This window comes from Xenopus laevis, chromosome 5L, assembly GCF_017654675.1.
Source record: "Xenopus laevis strain J_2021 chromosome 5L, Xenopus_laevis_v10.1, whole genome shotgun sequence".
Taxonomy (NCBI): domain Eukaryota; kingdom Metazoa; phylum Chordata; class Amphibia; order Anura; family Pipidae; genus Xenopus; species Xenopus laevis.
The window spans coordinates 102,477,212-102,492,973 of NC_054379.1; the positions used below are offsets into that span (position 1 = coordinate 102,477,212).

General features: G+C 37.3%; 1 protein-coding gene across 1 annotated transcript in view; it reads left to right on the top strand.

The window, feature by feature from the left end:
- Positions 1 to 15,762, top strand: part of LOC108716186 (CUB and sushi domain-containing protein 1-like) — an 882,106-nt gene that overhangs the window by 283,108 nt on the left and 583,236 nt on the right. The gene's annotated exons all lie outside the window — the stretch shown is intronic.

Below are 15,762 nucleotides of genomic sequence, written 5' to 3' on the forward strand. Positions count from 1 at the left end.
TAGAATGCAATTACATTTTTCACTCATTTTATCCTATCCTTAAGGCCCATAGGCAAAATCTTTCATATCTTGATCTTGGTTTCCACTGATTTCACCATGGGGTCTACCTTTAGCAGGTTAAAGTTTAAACAAAGGAGATCTATGTTGATGCGCACATTAGGGGGCCCATTTACTTAGCTCGAGTGAAGGAATAAAATAAAAAAATCTTCAAATTTCGAATGTTTTTTTTTGACTACTTCTACCATTGAATTGGCTACTTCGCCCATTCGACTACTACTTTGAATCGAACGATTTGAGGGTTAATTAACCCTCGATATTCGACCATATGTAAATCTGCCCCTAGATAGTTGCTATTCTGGTCTGAAGAGCAATGGGGTCCCAGGTGATCAGCTGGAAGAAAAGCAGATACCCATGGTATTTACAGTCATAGTAATATGCTACCACATGAGTGAATTCCAGTCTTTTAAACATAATAAGGGGTCAAACATGGTTAATTTTGCAAAACAATAACTCGTATAATTAATTTGCCAAAAGTAAAATATTGATTTTGCAAATGTTTATACAATTTGCAAATGATAATTTCATATTCAAGTTGTACTGATAAGTTAAAGGTTTTTACAGGGGTATGCCAGAATCACCATAAGCCCTATGGCTATTCTTTTTTTTAATAATTAAAATTTAATAATTAAGACTTTTACATCTGTCCAGCCATGCCAAAATGATGATGGGCTTGGGACAAACACCCGGTAGGCTGTAGAACCAGTGTATTCAGTGTCTTCAGCCTATAGGCTTTTTGCCTTGCCCACAGCTGCATCAGCTTTAATAGAAGATGTGTTTGGGTTTAGTTTTGAAAAGTTATACTATTTTCATAAACAGAAATGACTTTAAAACTAATATATATATATATATATATATATATATATATATATATATATATATATATATATATCTATATCTATATATATATATATAATATATATATTTTTTTTTAATGCATATAATATATGTACACTATCTATATGAATTCAAATACTCATTTTAAGCAATAGTGTGACAAAGGAACATGGCTGTTTTCTTATATGGTGTAATATGGTTTAAAGACCTTGAAATGGAATAATTATATCATAATGACTTTAGAATGGAAGTAGAACTTCAACACTCTAGAAAATATGTAATTGCCCATGTATTTGACACTGAAAAGGAATCTTGGGGAAAACAAATCTGAAATCATTTATATTTTCAACTTATCATCATCCAAGTCTTAATCCAAGAACTAAAAATAGAAAATGATTACATGCTTTTGGTTTGGCAGAAAAACATAAGCAAAATAAATCATGGTACTGTTTCCCTAAATATACTAACAATCATAATGTGCTGAAGCCATTAAAGCAAATTAAAACTTCACACACTTTGTTCTCTGCAATATTATTACTCCCCAATCATTTGCCTTTTCCAAAGTGTTGTGAAGTCAACTTTCACCTAATATGAACTACTTCTTTGCCCTATAAATTCAAGAAAACAGAGTGACAGGGAAAAAGCAGCAGCCCTACAGGAGACTGATAACAGTGAAGTGAATGACTCAGAACCAGATTACAGCTGATTCAGATCATACAGAGAATACTTCATTACCACTTATTAACATGACAGCAACCTGGGGCTTAAAAACAATCTTACTGATTTTGAAAAGGAATTATAATTTGCATAGTCTGTAAGCATTATCACAAGGCAGGGTGTACAAACATGCTGCGATAAAAGCTTGCAAGTTGTTCACCTCAGGACAGTGCTTACAGAAATTAAGGTGTATATGGTCAATATGCTACAGCTACAGTAAATACTTTTAATAATGTATATGTTTTGCATGTTTCTTATTTCTTTCTGCAGTTTCAAAGGCAACATATACTGTATATATACCATCGTATACTTATATCAAAGACTTCAAACCTGATCTTGTATAGGTGAGGTTGGAATATGGTAGCCACCAAGTTCAAAATCCTTTAAGTTTTTATGTTGATGCTATGAGCCACTTGCATCATTCCTTGTGATGGACAATGAGAATATTTCTGAATCAATTCTAATTTAATAATTAGTGTTTTACATAAAACTTACATATACTCTTTCACCAAAAAATAGTACCTACAACAATGCTTTGCAGTAAGCAGTTTGAAGTAGGGAATATTGGCCCGCAAGTGATCAAGTGAACCTGTTATCCACAGACTTAAGGTGGCCATAGATGCAAAGATCCGCTCGTTTGGCGATGTTGCCAAACGAGCGGATCTTTCCCCGATATGCCATTAACAGGCATGGCTATATCGGGGGTAATCTGATTGTTCGGCCATATGGCCGAACAATCAGATTACGATGTGCCATGAGCTCCGGCGGGATCGGTCGGGTCAAAATCAAACCTGACCGATCGACCAAATGACCGATCTCCGCCGGGCGAAAGATGTCGGCACACGCCACACACGATCCGAAAATCGTATGAATCCTCGATTTGTACGATCCGATCTGTGTGTCTATGGCCACCTTTAGGGGGTTATTTATCAAAGGTTGAATTCTAGAGGTTTTTTTATAACTCGAATGAACTCACAATTTGAATGGTACCTTATTTAAGAAAAAGCTTGAATGGAAAAACTCGATTCTGCGAGTTCGATTTGAGAAACTCGATAACTGGAATTGATCAAGTTTTCTTCGGAAAAAAATTTGAAATGCTTGGATTATTAGACTTTCCAGGCAAATCCATCCAAAAAAAACCTTGAAAATCATGCAGGCTATTAACATCTTCAAATGGTTCAAGGGACATCTACATGACCTCAATAGGTTTTAGATGGTGTATTTTTGGATTCAAGCTATTTCCATGGTCAGGTTATGATAAATCTCGAAAATTTGTTTTGTTTTTTTTTAAAAAAACTCGAAAGATTTCACAGATACCCAAAAATGTGTTGCCCAAAAAACAACTAATAAACTTAAACTTTTGTGGAAAACACAACTGAAACTATAATGAATCTACCCTTTACACCAAATGGGCATTTAGAAAAATCTTTATACTGGCTTGATGTGTCCTTGTTGATTATGACATTGCTCAGGTGTCACGTTCAGCACCCTAACTCCAGAACCAATGCTAGGCTCCCTGGTTTCGGCTCTTGCTTCTGCCTTTAACAGCCACCTTTCACCTCGCAAGGAGCCCTCAGCTAACTGGATGCCGCCAGGTCTTACTAAGAGAGGAGCAAAGCTAAAGGTTCTGGAAGAGCAAAGGGGCACAATCCTTTCAAGGATACTGGATGGAAGACAACACAGCTTGGAAGACAGACAGCGTGGACGGACAGGCTGGGCCAGCACAAGCAGAGTTAAGAATAGTCAGACAGGCCAGAATCAGGATCGGAGAACGTAGAGTAATCAGACAGGCAAGGGTCAGTTTGAAGAGGTCAGAATAAACAGGCAAGCAATGGTCAGATTGGAGAGTTCAGAATAGTCAAGAGTTAATAACCAGAAGATCAACAGGATTCATGTAGAAATAGTACCAGGAACAAACTAAATTGAACCTAACAACGGGCAATGTGTTCAGTACTGAGACCCCCTTAAAATGGTGCATAAACCATAGGAGAACCGGCGCTGAAGGGGATAAGGCGCATGTGGAGGGCATCCCTGCCTAAGGCACGGCGGCCGTCCCTGCATTCGTCACATCAGGCTTGTACTAGAAGTGACAGTACTTTTACCATCTATAGTAACCCATAGAAACTAATCAACAAGTAGCATTTATTTATAACTTGTCAAAGCAACATTTTTGACTTATATTACATTGTAATTTAAGATAAATCCTGTAAATACTGTTTGTTCCACATTTTCTTTAATTAATGTTTTCTTTTCTTTGAACCTTTTTGTTTCTCCTTCTTTTAGGAGACTGTACCCTGCTATTGAGATGAGATAAAGGAGGTTATTTACTAAACCTCAATTTTTACTGGTCGGCGTTTTTGGGGCAAAAACTCAAATTTTTACAGGAAAAAAACCTTGAACATTTATTATACCGTAAAGCTGCTAAAAGTCTGAATCTCAAAATCAGCCATCTCAAACCAGTCAAGTTCCTGTAGAAGTCATTATTACCCTGCCTGTTACTGGAGGCTTGATGCCTAACCTTGCATTTGTCAGTGCTGGATCATCCTATAACATTTCTCTGCCAATGCACTTTAATGCCCAAATATTCAGCCCTATCACAAAGTCTTTTTGACTGTATTTGGTCAACAAAAATTAGTCCAACTTAAAAATATATTATGTTAACTGTTTTTTAGCATTCTGTGATCAAATGAATGAAATACTGTAAAATATATAACATATTTCTTTTATTAAATGTAGTTATTGACCTCCTTCTTGGTGAGAAAATTGGTCTATAAGAAGTTTCAATTGGTCATTCTTTCTGAACAGACAGTACAAAGAACAAAGCCACAAGCAAACTCATTTATGTTTGTGAGTGTGTGTATGTACAGTATATCTATCTATCTATCTATCTATATATATATATATATATTATTTTTATAAATGCAATTCAGACATTTATAGCATTATGAACTGAGAAGAAATGGTGGTACAAAATAATTCCTGCTAGACAGGCCCTTTAAATTCACAGCAAATCACTAAACTGAGGCAAGAGAAGTATATAGTTTCCTCTTGAATGTTCACTAGCAGCAAAATATAAATACAGTATAACAATATTATAATTATAAACTTTAGTAAAAATATATGTATTTATACCATGCAATGAATTGTGATATAAAATATAGTGTATATTATGCACTCCACTTTATTTTGAAACTTGATTTGTTTTTAGATTTAGTTTTGAAATGTTTTAATGTGTCAATGCAGCAAATGTGCTAAATCAGTTCATTTCTTCAGTGTATACAATAGAGGAGTCTAAATTCCCAGGTTCACTTCATAGCTGCACTGATGGCTCAGCTCAATCTAGTCAGTGGCTAACTCAGGATATGATCCATAAAGCTTTAATAAAAAATGAATGTTAACAAGGCTCCAGGGCTTGATGGCATACACCCCAGGTTCTAAGAGAGCTTAGTTCAGTTTTAGGCCAGCCCCTATGTCAGATTCGCTTTCATCTGGTATGGTACCTATGGAAAAGCTGATGTCATTACAATTTTTAAAAAGGGATTACGATCTCAGACTGGCAATTATAGGACAGTAAGTTTGACATCTGTGATGGGCAAATTATTTGAGGGCTTAAGGGATCACATTCAATATTTTGTCCTAATGATTGGCATTATGAGCAGCAATCAGCATAGCTTTATGAAGGCTAGGTCATGTCAGTCAAATTTGATTGCTATTTATGATGGGGTAGGTAAGATGCTGGACAATGTGGGGGGGGGGGCAGTAGATGTGATCTATTTGGATTTTGCCAAAGCATTTGATACCATGCCCCACAAACGAATGCTTTCTAAACTAAGGTCTGTTGGGCTTAATGAAGTCATTTGCACATAGATAGGAAACTGGCTACAGGATTAGGTACAGAGGGTGGTTGTTAATGGTACATTCTCTACTTGGAGTAAAGTTCTTAGTGGGGTCCCTCGGGGCTCAGTATTGGGTCCACTTTTATTTAACTTGTTTATTAATGACTTAGGGGAGGGTATTGTAAGTAATGTATCAGTGTTTGCAGATGACACAAAACTCTCCAGCCCAATAAATTCCATCCAGGATGTGGCATCCTTGCAACAGGATCTTGACAAACTGGCAATCTGGGCAGCTAAGGGGCAAATGAGATTCAATGTTGATTAATGTAAAGTCATACACCTGGGATGTAAAAATATCCAAGCCACTTATACCCTTAATGGGACTGCACTAGGCAAATCCATTATGGAAAAGGACCTTGGAGTACTTGTAGATGATAAACTTGGCTGTAGCAAGCAATGCCAGTCAAAGGCAAATAAGGTCTTGAGCTGTATTAAAAGGAGCATTGATTCACAGCAGGAAGCAGTCATTCTACCACTTTATAGAACACTGGTAAGGCCCCATTTAGAATATGCCATACAGTTTTGGTATTCATCACTCAAACAGGACATTATTGTATTAGAGAGGGTACAGAGAAGGGCAACTAAGCTGGTAAAAGGTATGGAAAATCTTAGCTATGAAGAAAGACTGGCCAAATGCTGGAGAAGAGGCATTTAAGGGGTGATATGATAACTATGTATAAATATATAAGGGAATCATAAAATAATCTCTCTAATGCTTTATTTACCAGTAGGTCTTTCCAACTGACACAAGGTCACCCATTCCATTTAGAAGAAAAGAGGTTCCGCCTAAATATTCGTAAGGGGTTTTTTACAGTGAGAGCTGTGAATATGTGGAATTCTCTCCCCGAATCAGTGGTAAAGGCTGATACATTAGATAGCTTTAAGAAGGGGTTGGATGGCTTTTTAGCAAGTGAGGGAATACAGGGTTATGGAAGATAGCTCATAGTACAAGTTGATCCAGGGACTAGTTCGATTGCCATCTTGGAGTCAGGAAGGAATTTTTAACACCTCTGAGGCAAATTGGAGAGGCTTCAGATGTTTTTTTTTTTTGCCTTAATCTGGATCAACTGGCAGTTAGGCAGGTTAAAAAAAGTTAAAAGGTTGAACTTGATGGACTTTTTTCAACCTAACTTACTATGTTACTATGTAAAAAAATGGTCTGGGAAAAAGGACAACAACTTTCTTTAAATGCTTTTAGTTTCTATTAAGTGATAGCAGGATATAAAAAAATGAAAGAATATAAATATGTGAAAGAAAACTGTCAAAAATTTATATTTAGACTTGAAAATGCGTTTTGAACACTTTTATGTTTTGCCCTTAATATACTATAATTGTTTAATAAAATATATTGCATTTTTTTAAATATTGCTTTGATACAAAGAGTTACACATGCATTTAGACGGATTAAGTATTTTCAGCATGGTGGCTTAAGAACAAAGAACATAAAAAAGCATGGTGTCAGAGGGCAGAGGAGCTAAAATAAAACTCATGCTGAGCACCTTGAACATCAGACAGTATAACCAAATATGATAAATTAGTCTTTGGAAGCTGACTTAATTGGTTGTGCTTATTCAGCCCTCGTGTTAATTGCATCCTAACCCTAAATGACATACAAATTCCTCCAGATGAATGTCATTAGACAGGAGTACACAAGTTTGCACTGATAATGATAGAAACGTTTAGTTAAAAAAGGAAAAATTGTTTGTCAGCGTCACTCTTGTCCAGCCTCTTCATCTGGAGTGTGACTCATTTCAATGGAAAGGAACTCTGTTTTTATTGTATTCTTCTGATTATATTAAATGGTTTATGCTTTTCTAGCAAAGTGTCACATTTGTACATTAAATTATTCTTGCCTAATCTTAAATGCTGACCGTTGGTTTCCTACAGTGTTAGTTGAATGAATTAAAGGAAAATTATTTGTGGTAGAAAATTAATTTTCTGTAGTTTCTGTTTCAATTAAACAAGTATTGAGACATTTTCAGGATTAAAATGTTTATTTTGTACATTAAGGGGGTTATTTATCAAGGTCCGAATTTTTCAAAATATTTCTAACATAAAAATCGGATCAACTTTGACTGCCCGAATGGACAGGAATAATTTGGTCGGGCAGAAATCCGATAACTTCAGAGCATTGCCTGAAAGGTTTTCGGACTTTTTGGTCCAAAATCACGGAAATTATTGGATATCAGTACAGACAGCAGTGCAGACACTGGGACCTTCCCCATAGACTTATGCAGGACCTTGAGAGATTTGAGATGCCAGATTTTCAGAGTCGGACTTTTAAGACCATCAGGCTTTAATAAATTCCGAAAAATTCATAGTTTTTTAGTCCTTTTAGCGAAAACTATGAATTATTTGAATTTTGGATATTGTGAGCATAATAAATAACCCCCTAAATATGATCTGATAATGCAGATAATAATATTGCAAATGACGTGTATTTTAGGAACCAAAATCAAATTTTCACAGCATAAAAACACATAGAACACATACAAGTACAAAAGATGAATTAAAGTCTTTTATTTAGGTAATTCAGTTATCTCTCTTAAATCTAAATCTGACGGCATGGGGGTATTCACTGAAGTGCCTCAAGTGTGAGATAAATTACTGATTATACTTCAGAAGTTAAATTTTTTTCTTTTAGGCACATCATAATTTATTATAATCTGGTGTCTATTTTGTCCATTAATATTGCATACATTTTTGTTATTCTGTGTTATTACCACAATGATTATAAAATTTGAGTTATCACCAGAGAGCAATAACACAGCTTTTAGTAGCATATTGTTGACTTAAAATAGGTGAAAACAATGTGAGTTAATAACTTACAGTAATTGGGGCCAATTTATAAACCCCAGCAATTGTTGTTGTTTTACCCGAATAGGCTTTTGAAATTAAAAATTTCAGCAGCTTTTAGGTACCAATGTATTTCTTTGTTTCAAAAGTCTGTTTGGGTAAATTGCCGTGTTTTTTCAGCACAAACCCTGAAAGGCACAAGTAATCTTAAATTGGTCCCTAATTGTTTTTGCTTGAGAAACCAGGGGATAATGTTTTAGGCAAAACTGTCTAAATATAAAATTACTCTAAACAGTCCCAGAATGGCATACTCTTCTCTAATCCTTCCCCTTCTGTCCCAGAGTTTCACACTAGATACAGAAGTAGCTAAAAGAGCTGCAGTTCAGCTGCTTGTATCACAGAAAATAAATAAAACTAAATGGAGGGAGAAATGTATGTTATTCTTGGAGTTGTTTAGAGTAATTTTAGGGGATTTTAAAATAAAAGGCTAATTTATCCTTTACATTGTCACATTGTTATATATGGACCCCCCTCTTAATGTGGGGAATGGCATTACATGTTTAACCCTTTAAGTGCCAGCAGAATTTCACATTTTGGTTACGCGAAATGCCAGCCGTTTTTAAGCATTTTGTGCTCTCTCACTTTAGGGGCATTTTCTGAGGGGAAACCTATAGTTTACCTAGGAAAACTATACATTGTTTTTTTCGGTAGAAACTGAGCTTTCTAAATCTGCCTGAGTTTTCATGTATTTCCACCTGTGCAAAAAAATTTATAGTGCTAAATAACAAAAAAAAATGAAAAATTACCATTTTTCATTGTATATCAATTTATACCAGAAAAATATTTCATTTTACAGATGAAAATCCAACTGATTTGGAAAGCCTTATGTCTCTCGAACGTGCCAATACCAGATATGTATAGTTTTAGGGAGATTTAGGATTTCTGTACAGCAAAAACTCCCGGCAGTATATTACTGAATTTTGAAAGCACTAAGGCAGAAAACGGCATGCTTTAGATTCCAAGGCAAAAAATCCTGAAACCATAGGTTTACCCCAGAAAACCATACATTTTTGAAAAGTACACATTCTGCCGATTACAAAATGGGTAACTATGTCTCTCTACTCCCAACTACCAAACAGAAAAGCTTGTCTGAACATAGCGGTTTTTCAAAATAAAATTCAAAATTTTGAAAAATCATTTCAAAGGTTTTATTTTGCTGCTCCGCATATCCCAAACTATATTACATACCAAGAAAAAGCACCTGAAATATGATTGCCAGGGGTCCACTGAACAGTTTGATATCCATTATGCATAGGTTTACCAAAGTATCTGGCATTTAGAGACACAAATATGAAGTTAGCGCATCCAAATTGTTCAGGACTTTACTTCAGCTACTGAGAAATCAACACATTGACTGCATTTTTTGTGGGGTAAAAACACAGAAATATATGTTTACCCCCCAAACCCATATATTTTTGGAAAGAACACATTCTACAGAATCTAAAATGGGTACCCATGCCTTTCTGCTCCAAACTACTGAGTCGCAAGGCTTTCCCAAAATTGTCGGTTTTGGTGAAATATCTGAAAATTGCCTCAAAACTTCAACTTCCCAGCACCATATCACCCATGTATCATTACGTACTAAGAAAAAGCACCCTAAATATGATTGCCAGGGTTCCTCTGAACATTTTGGTGGCCATTGTTCATAAGTTTACCAAAGTATCTGGCATTTAGAGGCCCCAAAATGAAGTTAGCGCATACAAACAGTCCCGTGAGTAACTTCATCTAATGAGAAATCAACACATTGACTGCATTTTTGTGGGGTAAAAACACAGAAATATATGTTTACCCCCCAAAACCCATATATTTTTGGAAAGTACACATTCTACAGAATCTAAAATGGGTACCCATGCCTTTCTGCTCCAAACTACTGAGTCGCAAGGCCTTCCCACAATTGTCGGTTTTGGTGAAATATCTGAAAATTGCCTCAAAGCTTCAACTTCTCAGCACCATATCACCCATGTATCATTACGTACTAAGAAAAAGCACCCTAAATATGATTGCCAGGGTTCCTCTGAACATTTTGGTGGCCATTGTTCATAAGTTTACCAAAGTATCTGGCATTTAGAGGCCCCAAAATGAAGTTAGCGCATACAAACAGTCCCGTGGGTAACTTCAGCTAATGAAAAATCAACACATTGACTGCATTTTTGTGGGGTAAAAACACAGAAATATATGTTTACCCCCCAAAACCCATATATTTTTGGAAAGTTCACATTCTACAGAATCTAAAATGGGTACCCATGCCTTTCTGTTCCAAACTACTGAGTCGCAAGGCTTTCCCACAATTGTCGGTTTTGGTGAAATATCTGAAAATTGCCTCAAAGCTTCAACTTCTCAGCACCATATCACCCATGTATCGTTACGCACCAAGAAAAAACACCCTAAATATGATTGCCAGGGTTCCTCCAAACAGTTTGGTGGCCATTGTTCATAGGTTTACCAAAGTATCTGGCAGTTAGAGGCCTCAAAATGAAGTTAGCGCATACAAATAGTCCTGTGGGTAACTTCATCTAATGAAAAATCAACACATTGACTGCATTTTTGTGGGGTAAAAACACAGAAATATATGTTTACCCCCCAAACCCATATATTTTTGGAAAGTACACATTCTACCGAATCTAAAATGGGTACCCATGCCTTTCTGCTCCAAACTACTGAGTCGCAAGGCTTTCCCACAATTGTCGGTTTTGGTGAAATATCTGAAAATTTCCTCAAAGCTTCAACTTCTCAGCACCATATCACCCATGTATCGTTACGCACCAAAAAAAACACCCTAAATATGATTGCCAGGGGTCCTCCAAACAGTTTGGTGCCCACTGTGCATAGGTTTACCAAAGTATATGGCAGTTAGAGGCCCCAAAATGAAGTTAGCGCATACAAATAGTCCTGTGGGTAACTTCAGCTAATGAAAAATCAACACATTGACTGCATTTTTGTGGGGTAAAAACACAGAAATATATGTTTACCCCCCAAACCCATATATTTTTGGAAAGTACACATTCTACCGAATCTAAAATGGGTACCCATGCCTTTCTGCTCCAAACTACTGAGTCGCAAGGCTTTCCCACAATTGTCGGTTTTGGTGAAATATCTGAAAATTGCCTCAAAGCTTCAACTTCTCAGCACCATATCACCCATGTATCGTTACGCACCAAAAAAAAAACACCCTAAATATGATTGCCAGGGGTCCTCCAAACAGTTTGGTGCCCACTGTGCATAGGTTTACCAAAGTATATGGCAGTTAGAGGCCCCAAAATGAAGTTAGCGCATACAAATAGTCCTGTGGGTAACTTCAGCTAATGAAAAATCAACACATTGACTGCATTTTTGTGGGGTAAAAACACAGAAATATATGTTTACCCCCCAAACCCATATATTTTTGGAAAGTACACATTCTACCGAATCTAAAATGGGTACCCATGCCTTTCTGCTCCAAACTACTGAGTCGCAAGGCTTTCCCACAATTGTCGGTTTTGGTGAAATATCTGAAAATTGCCTCAAAGCTTCAACTTCTCAGCACCATATCACCCATGTATCGTTACGCACCAAAAAAAAACACCCTAAATATGATTGCCAGGGGTCCTCCAAACAGTTTGGTGCCCACTGTGCATAGGTTTACCAAAGTATATGGCAGTTAGAGGCCCCAAAATGAAGTTAGCGCATACAAATAGTCCTGTGGGTAACTTCAGCTAATGAAAAATCAACACATTGACTGCATTTTTGTGGGGTAAAAACACAGAAATATATGTTTACCCCCCAAACCCATATATTTTTGGAAAGTACACATTCTACCGAATCTAAAATGGGTACCCATGCCTTTCTGCTCCAAACTACTGAGTCGCAAGGCTTTCCCACAATTGTCGGTTTTGGTGAAATATCTGAAAATTGCCTCAAAGCTTCAACTTCTCAGCACCATATCACCCACGTATCGTTACGCACCAAAAAAAAACACCCTAAATATGATTGCCAGGGGTCTTCCAAACAGTTTGGTGCCCACTGTGCATAGGTTTACCAAAGTATATGGCAGTTAGAGGCCCCAAAATGAAGTTAGCGCATACAAATAGTCCTGTGGGTAACTTCAGCTAATGAAAAATCAACACATTGACTGCATTTTTGTGGGGTAAAAACACAGAAATATATGTTTACCCCCCAAACCCATATATTTTTGGAAAGTACACATTATACAGAATCTAAAATGGGTACCCATGCCTTTCTGCCCCAAACTACTGAGTCGCAAGGCTTTGCCAAATTTGGCGGTTTTGGTAAAATATTCTGAAAATTGCCTCAAAGCTTCAACTTTCCAGCATCGTATTGTCCATGTATCATTACCAGCATAAAGCATCCTAAATATAAACATAGGGGTCTACTAAACAGTTTGATGCCCAATGTGCATAGATATACCAAACTATGTGGGGCACAGAGACCCCCAAATGACAATATGTATAGACATTTTCACGGCTGACGCGCTGGCTGCTGCAATATAACCACCCGGTGTGTGTATTATGCGACATTAGACCACCTAACAGTACAGAGACCCCAGAAAACCATATATTTTCAGAAAGTACACATTCTGACGAATCCAATATGGGTAAATATGTGTTCCTACTGCAAACTGTCAAACTGCAAAGCAATGCTGAACGTAACGGTTTTTATCAAATTTCTGAAAATCGTCACAAAGCTTGAATTTTACCCCATTATATGCCCCACATTTCGTAACTTATCAGCATAAAACATCCTGAATATGAACGCCAGGGGTCTACTGAACACTTTGATGCCCAATATGCATAGATATACCAAACTATGTGGCGCACAGAGACCCCCAAATGACAATAGTGTATATACATTTTCACGGCTGACGCACGCTGGCTGCTGCAATATAAGCACCCGGTGTGTGTAATATGCGACATTAGACCCCCCTAACAGTACAGAGACCCCAGAAAACCATATATTTTCAGAAAGTACACATTCTGACGAATCCAAAATGGGTAAATATGTGTTCCTACTGCAAACTGTCAAACTGCAAAGCAATGCTGAACGTAACAGTTTTTATCAAATTTCTGAAAATCGTCACAAAGCTTGAAATTTATCCCATTATATGCCCCACATTTCGTAACTTATCAGCATAAAACATCCTAAATATGAGCGCCAGGGGTCTACTGAACACTTTGATGCCCAAAATGCATAGATATACCAAACTATGTGGCGCACAGAGACCCACAAATGACAATATGTATAGACATTTTCACGGCTGACACGCTGGCTGCAGCAATATAACCACCCGGTGTGTGTGTATTATGCGACATTAGACCACCTAACAGTACAGAGACCCCAGAAAACCATATATTTTCAGAAAGTACACATTCTGACGAATCCAATATGGGTAAATAAGTGTTTCTACTGCAAACTGCCAAACTGCAAAGCAATGCTGAACATAACGGTTTTTATCAAATTTCTGAAAATCGTCACAAAGCTTGAATTTTACCCCATTATATGCCCCACATTTCGTAACTTATCAGCATAAAACATCCTGAATATGAACGCCAGGGGTCTACTGAACACTTTGATGCCCAATATGCATAGATATACCAAACTATGTGGCGCACAGAGACCCCCAAATGACAATAGTGTATACATTTTCACGGCTGACGCGCGCTGGCTGCTGCAATATAAGCACCCGGTGTGTCTAATATGCGACATTAGACCCCCCTAACAGTACAGAGACCCCAGAAAACCATATATTTTCAGAAAGTACACATTCTGACGAATCCAATATGGGTAAATATGTGTTCCTACTGCAAACTGTCAAACTGCAAAGCAATGCTGAACGTAACGGTTTTTATCAAATTTCTGAAAATCGTCACAAAGCTTGAATTTTACCCCATTATATGCCCCACATTTCGTAACTTATCAGCATAAAACATCCTGAATATGAACGCCAGGGGTCTACTGAACACTTTGATGCCCAATATGCATAGATATACCAAACTATGTGGCGCACAGAGACCCCCAAATGACAATAGTGTATATACATTTTCACGGCTGACGCACGCTGGCTGCTGCAATATAAGCACCCGGTGTGTGTAATATGCGACATTAGACCCCCCTAACAGTACAGAGACCCCAGAAAACCATATATTTTCAGAAAGTACACATTCTGACGAATCCAAAATGGGTAAATATGTGTTCCTACTGCAAACTGTCAAACTGCAAAGCAATGCTGAACGTAACAGTTTTTATCAAATTTCTGAAAATCGTCACAAAGCTTGAAATTTATCCCATTATATGCCCCACATTTCGTAACTTATCAGCATAAAACATCCTGAATATGAACGCCAGGGGTCTACTAAACACTTTGATGCCCAATATGCATAGATATACCAAACTATGTGGCGCACAGAGACCCCCAAATGACAATAGTGTATACATTTTCACGGCTGATGCGCGCTGGCTGCTGCAATACAAGCACCTGGTGTGTGTAATATGCGACATTAGACCCCCCTAACAGTACAGAGACCCCAGAAAACCATATATTTTCAGAAAGTACACATTTTGACGAATCCAATATGGGTAAATATGTGTTCCTACTGCAAACTGTCAAACTGCAAAGCAATGCTGAACGTAACGGTTTTTATCAAATTTCTGAACATCGTCACAAAGCTTGAATTTTACCCCATTATATGCCCCACATTTCGTAACTTATCAGCATAAAACATCCTAAATATGAGCGCATGGGGTCTACTGAACACTTTGATGCCCAATATGCATAGATATACCAAACTATGTGGCGCACAGAGACCCCCAAATGACAATATGTATAGACATTTTCACGGCTGACGCGCTGGCTGCTGCAATATAACCACCCAGTGTGTGTATTATGCGACATTAGACCACCTAACAGCACAGAGACCCCAGAAAACCATATATTTTCAGAAAGTACACATTTTGACGAATCCAATATGGGTAAATAAGTGTTTCTACTGCAAACTGCCAAACTGCAAAGCAATGCTGAACATAACGGTTTTTATCAAATTTCTGAAAATCGTCACAAAGCTTGAATTCTACCCCATTATATGCCCCACATTTCGTAGCTTATCAGCATAAAACATCCTAAATATGAGCGCCAGGGGTCTACTGAACACTTTGATGCCCAATATGCATAGATATACCAAACTATGTTGCGCACAGAGACCCCCAAATGACAATATGTATAGACATTTTCACAGCTGACGCGCTGGCTGCTGCAATATAAGCACCTGGTGTGTGTATTATGCGACATTAGACCCCCCTAACAGTACAGTGACCCCAGAAAACCATATATTTTCAGAAAGTACACATTCTGACGAATCCAAAATGGGTAAATAAGTGTTTCTACAGCAAACTGCCAAACTGCAAAGCA